The 12,893-nt window shown below is 33.8% G+C and overlaps 2 long non-coding RNA genes across 2 annotated transcripts in view; one reads left to right on the plus strand and one right to left on the minus strand.

The window, feature by feature from the left end:
- The window catches only part of LOC116154763 (uncharacterized), a 132,351-nt gene that overhangs the window by 103,172 nt on the left and 16,286 nt on the right, over positions 1-12,893 (plus strand). The window lies entirely within an intron of this gene.
- LOC116154760 (uncharacterized) overlaps positions 1-12,893 on the minus strand; it is a 147,245-nt gene that overhangs the window by 22,573 nt on the left and 111,779 nt on the right. The window contains exons 2-3 of the long non-coding RNA XR_010384826.1: positions 1,973-2,088; positions 1,291-1,339 (exon numbers count right to left, since the gene is read on the minus strand). This is a non-coding gene — a long non-coding RNA (uncharacterized LOC116154760). The remainder of the gene's footprint in view (positions 1-1,290; positions 1,340-1,972; positions 2,089-12,893) is intronic.

Raw genomic sequence — 12,893 nt, forward strand, 5'->3', positions numbered from 1 at the left:
AGTGGTTTTAATGGGCATTTTAAAGGAAACTGGTGGTCTTGTTCTCTTACTAAAAAATTCAAGGCCACTGAGAAAAAGATACCTTTTCCCATGGAAACGAGCAATTTCATGAACCTTCTAGAGAGCATCTGGTCACCACTAATCTAGTGACTTAATCCTCTCCTTTGGGTCTCTTATTCTATTTCAGGTTATCTATCCTTTGCCTCCAGGCAGGACTACAACTAAGCCATGGAAGACAGATGGGTCTCTAGCCTAGTCAAGATTTCTAGGGAAGTCATTTTCACAGCCTCTCAACATAAATCAAAATAACCAGCCCCAGAATCTAGGAGGAATAACAAATTATCCCAAGTAGGCAAAAGGTATTGGTCCAGAAACACAAATGAAATGCCTTGCATACTATCTAAGGCTCTTTACAGGTATGGACCTAGGCTCTTTTCTTTTTGAAGAGTCTTTGTTACAATCTTTTTAAAGCCTTAAAGTCATAATGGCGATTTCCCCTTTGCCTCAATCAATTCAATCCTCAAAATATTTGAAAACTGTATTTTCTAAACTTAACAATGTGAAATTTTAAAAAGGGAAAACACAGCCCCCACAAAATAAAACTTAAATAAAGTATAGGAAAATCCAACCTGCTTAACTTTTAAGATGTCCCATCATTTTGCCTTTTCCCATCATCAGGTTTTACAGCTAGTTTAGCATTTTTATACTTCACAATTCCCTGTCAACACTGACTTCTTCTGGTGCACCAAACATAAAGATCCATTAGTCCCAGGCTTTGTAGGCATATACCTTTTATACCACACAGTATCCCCATTCTTTATCATCATGCCTAAATCCAACACATCATAAAAGTCTCACGAAAAATGACTCATGCAAGATGATGCCTCCTTCTACAGACTGAAAACAATGATAGGAGGGTTTATTAAACTATATAATTATTTATCAACTAATTAACAAAGTCCAAGTAATATGAGAATTATAATGTATAAACTATGATTTGTTCCAAAAAACATTCAATGAACTAAGTATTATTATCCCTAATCTAAAAGTGGAAAAAAAAAAAAAACAACCTAAGATGAATAGGAATAATAACATTTACCAATAATTTACTTGGCTCTTAGTATGTCTGAGGCACTGTTATAACATAATTTATCTTTTTTCTATTACAGTAAGCTGTTATTTAACAAAATAGATAGATTAGTAGTGAACAAGTATTTTCAAAGTAGTGTTTGATTTTTCACTGTTTGGTTTGACATTGTGAAAAGTTCCCTTTAATTTCAGGAAACTTACCAGATCACGATGACAATGAAATTTTCTCCTCAGAGTGAAACAGTGTTCTCTGAAAAAGATGAACAGTGTGGAGTAGTGATTCATACTTAGAACTACTGACTGAATTTTTAGTAAATATTAATATTATATTGAAACTTCTAAACAATAAAAGAAGAATGCTGATCTTGGTGGTAAACAGTGTCATGATTCAAGAGGAAGAAAATGAAAAGGCTGGGAGAACTTTTGGAGGCAATGGATATATTTATTGTATGCATTGTGGTGATGGTTTCATGGATGTCAGCTTCTCTCCAAATTCATCAAATTGTGTACATTAAATACATACAGCTCTTTGTGTCTCAGTCATACTTAAAAGTGGCTTAAAAAAGATAGCTGTTGAAAAGTCTCATAATCTCTGTACCTGACTTTATTACCTCTGAACACTATATGTATATTCCTAATTATACATATGGAGTTCCCAATTATCAAGGTGGAGTTACTATTTGATGAATCAATCTCGTTTTTAAAGTTGTACATTCATTATGATTAAACTAATGGACCTGCAAGACCCAGACTGTCTCCCATTCAATTTCAGATTATTACTTTACTGTAGTTTAGTAAATTCTTACCAATTATATAATGCTTTTACAGCCCTACAGTGGAAACTGATTATTGATAATGCAATAAACACAGAACAAGTAATTACCTTTGGGGGGGAAAAAGTCTATCGTTTGTTCTTGTCTTCATACAAAAGTTGATGTGTGTATCATTTTCAGTCTTACTCTCTATTTCAGTTCTCATCCATAACTTATATCCATAGATCTGTAATAAAAAAAATCACTAAAATAAGGACAAATAACAGCAAATAGCTGACACTTAGCAGTATCAGAATTTTTAACCATAGGTAAAAGGTTTATATTCTTGCTGCTGCTATAAAATTTTCTACAGATTTCAGAATAAGTGAGATTTTAGATACAAAAAAACTGTGTTCAAGTGTCAGTTTAATTTGATGTATATTTTGAAAAAAAAAGCACAAGAATTCTTCACGTCCTAGTTCAAATAGATTTTGAACAGATTCTTTATCAAGACTGTTACTATCTTCATAAAGGAAACAATACAGACTGTACAACGTAAGTTTCCAACATTATTTTACAGATTTTTACTTACGTAAGCAAAATTTTTTACAATTTAAAAATGATTCTTTCTTCATACTTGCTATTACCTAAATGATCCATGCTCCCCGATATTGCCTCGTTACTGCCTTCTTAATAAATAAACTGTTGTTGAGATAAATAGACATCCACCTCTGATTGATTAGGAAACATTTTTAAAGTGATTTTACATAGGCATTTTTTCTTCTCCAGAATATCTTAGCAAAATCAAAGAGGAACTCTTTCTTTTATCCAAGCTTTGAGTAAGCAATGTAAACTAACCTTATATTGTAGAAAAACTTTTTCTCTCATTAAGCCCCTGCTAAGAATTCTGTATTAAAAAGAAAAGCCTCACTCTAGGGATGGCTGGATTTCTGCTGAATATGATGCATTTTCTTCCTTGGAAATTGTTTGGGGATTCTTTAAGATAGAAGATCTGTGTAAAAGTTATTATTATTGGTTACCTGTCTTCGTTCCTTGGTTCCTATGTTGGCTATTTCCCAGAGGTAATTTTCACTAGACCTTACACTGTTACACTCTAGACCTTCACCTCTTTTTGTTTGCTTCACTCGGTACTCTCAGACTCACAAATGTACAGGGAAAGAGAGATCTTCCTTTGATTCTTTGATTGATTTAGGGAAGCAGGTGCACAATTTTGTGACCTGACTTTTTTTTTTCCTGCAAGTCTTCTCTTTCAAGTCCCTTAATCTGATATAAAGGACATGGTAGTCTCTAATCACACTCTAATCTCTATTGGTCTAAATCCAAATAATTTCCTTCCACACCCTGCCTGGTTGAGACTTAAATCCCTTATTATTCAATGATCCTATTTTTAAACTCTGCTTGGGAAAGCAGTGGTGACTTTTGATGCTAATCCTATTCAGTCCACTGACTCTATCCCCTTCAGGGAAATGGCCAAGGATTGTAAGGGGGTAAATATATAGCCAGCCGCATAATAAGAGAGGACAGCTAAGTTAGAATTTTCAAAACTACAGAGGATAATAAAAAAAGAGTTGTTATAGTAAAACCCAAGTGTATTTATTCTGATGAGCTATCTATTCGTTACATTGGAAATAACTAGTTAAGTCCTTTAGTCACAGTTTTTCATAGCCTAGGAGTTCATAGCTGCAGGATTGTAGGATAAGCATTTGATTTTCTATTCAAGGCAACAGCAATGGCAAGTCCTCGGTCAGAGCCTTCAAATGAAAATTGAATCTGACCACATTCCGTGTTCAAATTCTAAATGAGTATGTTAATTACTATGGTAAATAACTCTTAGGTGGTTCTTTCTCAGTTTTCTGTTTGGAAGTTAAAAGTGGCCAAAAAATAATAAATATAAGGAAGAAAAAAACATACAGCAGAGGAAGCTCTGGGCTGGGTGTCAGGACACCCGGCTTCTCTGTTTTACAGCCCCGTGATGGTCAAACAAGTATATAGGGTGTAGATTCTAAATCAATTTTTAATATAAAGAGAGTGTTCAGATAAAACATTATGAAGCCACTTTAGTATTAAAAGGCTATGAAGTTGTTGGGAAAGGCAGCCTTACACGGACATCCTTTCTACCCCTTCTGGCTGCAGGAGAATGGGTCTTGGGCCTGGGGTACTTCCTTAGCAGGAGATGAGAGCTGCTCAGAGCCAGTGCCAGGCTGATCACCTTGTGGGGGTACAACTTTCCCTGCTGCAGATGCAATGTGTGCTCCTTTGTTCTGCTTCACTGTCTGTATCATGGCACCTGGCCAACCCCACTGCTATGTCTGTCCTCTGTAAGGAGGAATGAAGCCTTTCTACTATAGCACAAGGGTGCATGCAGACCAGCTGTCTGCGTCGACTGCCAGGAGGGACCCACTGGCCGTAGGGGACTGAAGTCCACTAAGGAAGCTGATCTTGCTCTGTTTCTTCTCTCTTTGAGTCAAGCATTGTTCAACCAGTGCTTGATTGCACTGTGTCTCCCTGGAAATTGTGGTGGGAATACTAAAGAGGTGACACCTGGAGAAACAGGTTCCCTCATCCTGTGTATGACGACTCAATACATGGGCCTGCGCCTGCCTCCAAGGTCAACACCAAATTAGACAGAGCAAAGGATTTGAGAAAGGAGGTATTATATAAACCACCAACCAAATAGTTTAGTCCCAGATGAACTCCTGAGTGGCTCATGCACAGGAAGACATAGACACACAGCAAACTTCATAGGTGCACTGACATTGGAGCTACTGCCCACAGAAAACGAAACAGAACTTGCCTTCTGAACCTAACCATGTTAACTGCCTTATAAAGTAGCAACAGCAACTATAACAACACAACAAACACAAAATTCTCCAGAGGATTTGACTAGATCCTCCAGAGGGGATCTCCAGGATCCCCCAATATAATATTCCAAATGTCCAGGATATAATTCAGAATAACAGTATAGCAAAGTCAGGGAGTAGGGAGACAAAGGAAAAACTGATTAATCATCAAATAAAAAGAGAAAATATGTCAACTCAAGATTGCCATGAAAATGAGATTATCACAGAAAGACCTTATGAGAACTCTTGAGACATAATCCATGAAGGAAGGGTAACATTCCTCAATGGGAAGTAGAAAGTTCATAGCAGAAAAATCAAAATCATAGAAAAGATCTAAATAAAAATTTTGGAAATTAAATATAAAATACCTGAATTTCAAAAATGCTAGATGGCCTCAATTGCAGAATAAGGATGAAAGAAAAATGAATCGGTGAAACTGAACATAGATCAGTAGAAATTTTCTAATACGAAGAGAAAAGATAGAAAAAAAAATCACTGAATGAGCCCCTCCCCTTCTATTCAATTTCATGCTGGAAGTCCTAAACAATATAGCAAGGAAATAAAAAGAAATTAGCAAGATAAAGTTTAGAAAGATGAAATAAAACTGTCTGTATTAATAGATTCTATAATTTTCTATAGAATCTCATGGAATCTACACAAAATACTTCTATAACTGATAGGTTAGTTGAGCAAGATGGCAAGAGACAAGACAAAAATCAGTTTTTTTCTAAATAGTAGCACTGAACACTTGGAAATCAAAATTTGCAAGAGCACATACACAAAATCAAGAGTTTAAAAAATGGAGAGTTTATACTAAGTTTGTAATTGGAAGACTTACTAGCATTATATCAACACTCTTCAAACTGACCTATAGATCAATATAACTCAAATCAATATTCCAAAAGAATTTTTTATAGATATTAAAAAGATTGTTCTAAAATTTATATGGAAAAGAATAGAAGAGTTGAGTAACTCATATTATACAATTCCAAGACTTACTATAAAGCTACAGTAATCAAGACAGTGTGGTATTGCCAAAGAATGCACATATTGATCAATAGCACAGAATGGTGAGTTCAGAAATAGACCCACCATATACGATTGATTCATTTTCAACAAAGGTAAAAATCGTAATTTAAGGTGAAAGGGTAGTCTTTTGAACAAATGGTACTGGAAAAATTGGATATTCATGGATAAATAATTAAACTTTTACCTATAGCTCAAAATAAACCATAGATTTAAATGTAAAACCTAAAACTTTTAGGAGTGATCATAGGAGAAAAATCATTGTGGCCACATTTTAGGCAAATGTTCTTAGATATGACACCAAAGCATGCGCCATCTAAAAACACAGATAAAATGAACTTCATCAAAAGAAGCAAATAAGCAACTTTTTAAAATAAGCAACATCATCAAAACTGACAATAAAAATGTAGGTCAAGATGCAGAGCAATTAAACTCTAATACATTGCTGATGGGAAGGCAAAACAGTACAGCATCTTTAGAAGGAGTTTAGTAATTTCTTAGAAAGATAAACATATACAAACTATATGACCAGTTAGTATCTACCCAAGAAAACTGATAACCTGCTTGCAAATGTTTATAGCAGTTTTATTTTTAATTGCAACTGGTTAAAAAAAAACAACCCTGTGGTACCTCTAGATGATGAAACACTACTCAACAATAAAAAAGGAATGAACTACTACTGATACATATAACAACATGGATAAACCACAAATGCACAGTAAGCAAAATACACTAGACTAAAAAGACTACAAACAATACAATTCCATTTTCCCCCTACCCTGGAAAAGGTATAATTTAAAGAATGGAGAACAGTTCTGTGGTTGTTAGGAATTAAAAATAAGGGGAGTGATCAACTCTAAAAAAGCAACACAAGGAAATGTTTTGGGTTGATGGAACTGTTCTGTATCTCTATTATAGTGGTGGTTAAATGATTCTATGCATTTATCAAAACTCATACAGCTGTACACAAAAATGAGTGAATTTTATACTAGGTAAATACGAAAAATTGTATTTCCTTAAATGTAGTGTCTATTTTTCCTAGTTTTCTAGCTATATCCTCTTTTCTGTTTGTTTACTGAAAAAGTAGGCATCGGTGGTGACAATTTGCCAAATACTAGAAAATAGATAAACATTTAAAAAACAAAAGGAAGATATTTTGCCTTCATGCAGCTTACTTTCTATTGGGAGGAAACACACAATGAACGTGGTTATTAAGCAAAATATAGACTATGTTATTTGATGATAAGAATTAGGAAGGAATTAACAAGTGTTAGAGTGGTAGTATCATTTTATAGGATGGTAGGGAAGATATCACTGGCCAGAGAAAACCTCACTGAGGAGATGCTATTTACTTAATAGTGAATCATCATGAATTAAATATCAGTTGCCTTTTTCTATAGGCAACTGAGAAATGATGAGAAAAAAACTGTGTTTTTATGTATCATCTATGATAACAGTGTAGAAAAATTTGAAAAAGGGTGGTACAAAATCCTTCCTAACTTTTATCCAAAAGACTTTTTATTATACTTTTAAGAATCAGCCTAAAAAAAAAACCCTTTAATATTCATAGCTACATTTTGTGCTAAATTGCTCTGAAAATTCTCAGATGGTCTCATCTCTTGTTATTAGGAAGCAGTGGGGTAGAAAGAAACAAGGTGTTTCCATAAAATACATGGACAGTGATTGCTGATATGACATTTACAAGTATGGGAAATAATGTGATATTTTTGTATTATTGCATAATTCTGGAAGTTAGCACTAGTGATATTAGACAGCCATACTAAATATATATATGGGTAAGAAAAGACATAAATTCAAAATGGCAGAATCAGGTCTTATTTTGAAGCAGCAAAAGTCTTAAAGTGCTACTAAAAAAATGAAAGGTATTATCAAGGTATAAAGACACTGGAAACACGAATCCCAATCAAAATACCAATATAACAACAACTATGAATTCATCATTAATTTCTTTTAAATAAATGTAATTGGTAGCAGTTATTTATTTAAGTTATAGATATTTAATAATACCATTTTTAATACTCTATGATAGTTAATTCCAATTATAAATAAGGTACACTATTAAATGTTCATGCATTTTATTGAAATACTTCAAACGGTCTTTATATTTGAGCTGGAATCATAAAACCCTTCTGGCTTATGTAATGCAGCATTATAGGAAACTGGGCAGAACAGATCTCTTTACAGAGTGTTTGTATCTCTTATCTTCAATTGTATAAAATATACTTCCATTAAGAGTATATCTGATAAATTATGCTCTTAAGATTAAAGTGTGAAAATATAGTTCATCCCCCCTCTTAAAAATATAGAGTCTTCTCTTTCTAGGAAATCAATATTGCACTGTCTTGTACCATAATAGCTGTTAAGTAATAGGCACTTTATAGTTTAACTGCCTTAAAGACTCTTCTGGCTTTTCCATTTCTATTCTGCTCTAAATTTGCCTCATTTTAATTTTTCATCTTTTTCTATAGAGGTAAATTTAATCTTTTATTACTTGTGCCTGTTATGTGCTTGAATGGAGGCCCATGAACCCTTTGCTCTTTTCTACTGTTGTTTCCTTTGAAAACTATTACTAATGATTCTAGGGTACTTTTTTCCCATTTCCCCCATCCTTTTACTATTATAACATCAAAAGGAAAAGGGTATGAGGAGAAGCTTTGAATATTGGAATGTCTGTACTTGAATGCAGGATCTTTTGTCCATCACGCCTCACGGTAATAGCCGAGCTTCACCTAGTGTACAACAGGACCTCCTAGGCCCCAGCAGCACTGAACCTCAACCCGCTTCCTGCTTCTCAGTATCTGCAGTCACAGAGGCAGTGCACAGGATACAATAAGGTTGGTGATACCCTGCTTACATAATACAGACTTGTAAATACTATCACAAATTCTAAACTGTTTCTCATAAAAACCCAAGAAGTAGGTATTGTGGACAGTCATTTTCCTTCTATCACAGTTCAGGATGCTATGGCTCAGAGAACTTAGGTAGCATGCCAGAAATCACCCAGCAGGGAAGTTAATGACCTAGCACTGAAACCTGGTCTTCAGTCCCCTTCACTTCAACTCAATGCTTTTTTGGCAAAGCACTACATTTAAAATAAAATATACGGAAGAAGCTTCTACCAGACTCCACCATGAGGTAGTTATTGTACCAGTGTTCATGGCAAGAGTGCTGAACTCAACTTTACATTGTCTGTGAACGTACCAAAGCGTATGTGCAATCTGAATGTTCAAGCGAGTGAAATAACCATGCTGCCAGTAGTTGGTTTTGGTCACAATGACAAGCAAATAAATGTGTTGACCATAACCCTTGTAAGTTTGACTATGTATAGATCCCTTACTGAGTTAGTTTAGAGCACCATATTCATTGTCCTGATTCACACATCAACGTGGATATAAAGTTATTTAAAAGGGCACAAAAAATCACCTAGATGTCAATTTTACTTCATTTTTTGACTGCATTACTCTCTTTTCTCAACATCGGCAGCTTCATTTTGTTTCTTACACATTTCAGTCATAATATGTACTTGTATTACTACTCTCCAGGTATCAATATATTATGTTCCCAAACAAGTATTAAATTATTTAAGAACATAATGTTTTATAATTCCTTACACATAACTAAAATACATGCTAATCGACTGACTGAAGATAGACATGGCAGCATACACACAGCAGATATCATCTGCCTTAATTCAATGTTCATTCACTGAGCACAACTTCTTATTAACATTTATATATCTGAGTGTTTTCTGCATTCATTATTTAGAAGTATTGCCACAACTTTAAATAACCAATCAATAGAAAAAAACTAAGGCAACAAATTTCTCTATATTTAAATCAGGTATACTCATATTCGAGTATGCATGGCAATATAATTAGTTGAATTTTCACATCCAATTACCATAAACTCCAATTTTTAAAAGCTACTTCTCTACCTAAAGTTCATGTTATAAACAAACACCAATTAATTCTTTTCTGTTATGTTTCACATCACATCTTAATGTCATTTGCTTTATTACAGTCTGCACTCACTGTTTACTGTGCCCATTATTCTGTTGCTACTCAATAAAGTGTTGTTTTATTAATTTTATGAGATTTTTCATTGAGAGAGTTAATTTACAAACACACACAAATGCACACTTACACATTCTGTACCAGTATTGGTACTTAACAGAAGAAAGATGAATGCCCTTAGCAAAAAAACTATTTGGTATCTCAAGAATGGATAATAAAATAATTTTTACTATGCTAACAGAAATCACAGAAGTTAAGAAGTAAGAGGACTGAATTTTATATGGAGGTTTCAATTTAAGTCCCAATTTAATTGTAAATTACCTATACTATTAAGTAAGTTATACTCGGGCTGAGCTCCTTCATTGGTAAAATAAATATGGTGAGTGGGGAAAAGACAGATTACTTAAAATTAGTTTGGGGGGTAACTGCCTAATTATTTGTAAGAAAATAAACCTGAACATCAAACATACTCCTTAAGCTAAAATAAATTCTGTGTGCTTAAGGATTTAAATACACACTAAAAGTCATAAAAAACTAGTATTAAAAGTGATTTTATTTTTAGTTGTTGTATATTTTAGAATTGGGGAAATCCTTTATAATCATAACTGAGGACTCAGAAGCTACATAGAAAAAATGTAGTTGATAAATATTAGACTGAATTCCGAAACTACATAGAAAAAATGTAGTTGATAAATATTAGACTATATTCTTAGGTAAATATAAACAATTTTAAAACACAAAAATATAAATTGGATAAAATATAAACCATGTGAGAGGTAAAAGGTACTGTCCTTAATATGCCAAAATCTCTTAAAAACAATAAAATTTTTAAAACAATAAAAAGGAGTACAAGATGAATAGAAGTTGAGAGAGAGAAAAAAGTATATTAAAAAAAGGTGCTTTTCTGAATTCTCCATTTGAATTGTTTGACACAAATCTTGCCCAATAAAACCATCTGGAAATTGAAGATAACATTATTATGGAATTATACCTTAGTTCCTAAGGAAGATGAAGAAATGGGGAAAGGGAAGGAGGACATGGGAAGAAGAGAGAGAAAGGAAGCAGGAAAGGGAAGGAGGACATGGGAAGAAGAGAGAGAAAGGAAGCAGAAAAGTAAAACGGTAAGAATATAAGCAGATATTGTCATTACCCAGGGAATCGTATGTTGATCTAAGTAAACTAGATTAGTTTTTAACTTCACAAGAACAGAGAAATAGATCATAAGTCTGTGAAAGGTCAAAAATTAGAGATGTAGCCAACACTTGAAGAACTTCCAAGTCAGTGAATGGCTGGATTAAAAAGCAAATATGCCCAGAGCAGGAGGGAGGTACCAAGGAACCCTATTTCTTTTTGTTGGAAATTTGAAGACCTGTGACTCTTAATGCCTCTGAACAGATAGAGGGATAAAACTTTTTAATCATCTGCATTGACTGGAAATTCTCAAGCTAAGAAATCAATGTAAAAGTCTATTCTAGTCAAGTGTGATGGCTAATTTCATACGTCAACTTGACAAGGCACCCAAATATCTTGGTACCCAAATATTTAATCAGATTTCACAGATGTTTCTGTGAAGGTATTTTTTGAGTGGGGCTAAAATTTAAATCAATAGATTCTGAGTAAAGCAGATTGCCCTCCATAATGTGAGTGGGTCTCATGTAATCAATTGAAGACCTCTAGGAAAAGACTGACATACCTCCAAGAAGAAGAAAAAATGCCAGGAGATTGCCTTAGGTCTTGAACTGCAACTCTTGCTGGAGTTTCTAGCCTGCTGGCCTACCCTGCATATTTTGGTCTTGCCAGCCTCCACAATGGCACAGGCCAATTCCTTAAAATAAAACTCTCTGTATATACACACATCTTATTAGTTCTATTTCTCTGGAGAACTGTGACTAATACAGTAGGTGATACATTTGGAAATATTATGGGAAACACTTGCAAAACCACTCTGAAGGGATGTTATAATCTAGTCCAGGGATACTCACAGGAAAACAAAACCACCAAATAAAAAGTCAAAAAGTCCTCTAAAAACTCAGCTCACACACAAAATATGCTAAAACACACTAGTTAAAAAAATCCACTATGAGGCAGAAACAGGTCAGTTACAGAGTAGCATAGTCTATGTAAAATTTCAGTAATCTGAAATAGAAAGTTAAACAGGTATATTTAATATTATTACAGTCGTAAAAGAATAACTGAATGTGTAGGAGGGTGAAAAACTACCTGTAGATTTGAGACAGGCCCAAATAGAACAATTAAAAGTGAAAATGTATAGACAATGAAATTAAAATAATAAACTCATAATTTCTAATTTCTACAAATTAGAAATAGTTGAAGAGAAGATTGGAGAACTGAGTCATTGCACTAAATAGAATGCAGCACAGAAAGATGGAAAATATGACATAGTGAAGAGACACTGAGGTTAAAATGAGATAATCTAACCTTAACACTTGAATTCTCAGAGGAAAGTATGAAAGTGAGGCAAAATATTGAAATTCCATGAGGACACACACATTCCTTGTTCATACCATACGTTCTTTGTCATATCATAGTGAAATTACATAGTAATAAAACAGAAAATAGTATTGAAGCCACTAGAGAGAAAGGTGGCTTATTTACAAAGGAATCTCAGACTCACCCTTGAATTCTCAATCACATCATTCAAAGAAGATGACAAAGGAAAACATCTTCAACATGCTGAATGAAACCATATATATATCTAAAAGGCTATACTCTGGCAAAGTGCTTCTTAAACCTGAGGTTGAAATGGAGTTTCTAATGGAAACTAAATAATATTTACTATTTCTGGATCCTGATCTATTATTCAGCTACTATTCATCAAAACCACCATAATAGTTGCTAAAACATTGAAATAATTCCATCAGCAGGAAAACAGCTGATGGTCTAAGTCTTGTGATTGTCTCTCTCTTGATAGAATGGAATAGGAGAAATACTATTAGTCACACAAATCATTAAGCATTTGGTTAAAAATAAGGCAAGCACTGACTGTATAAAATAAGGATAATTATACCAACTAATATTTAGATTATAAAAAGTATATAGAATTAAAATGCTAGACAAAAGTAACATGTAAGAGAGAAGGAAATGTTTTCAGTAATGGCATTATGATATCC

The sequence above is a fragment of the Camelus dromedarius genome, chromosome 2, assembly GCF_036321535.1.
Source record: "Camelus dromedarius isolate mCamDro1 chromosome 2, mCamDro1.pat, whole genome shotgun sequence".
Lineage (NCBI taxonomy): Eukaryota > Metazoa > Chordata > Mammalia > Artiodactyla > Camelidae > Camelus > Camelus dromedarius.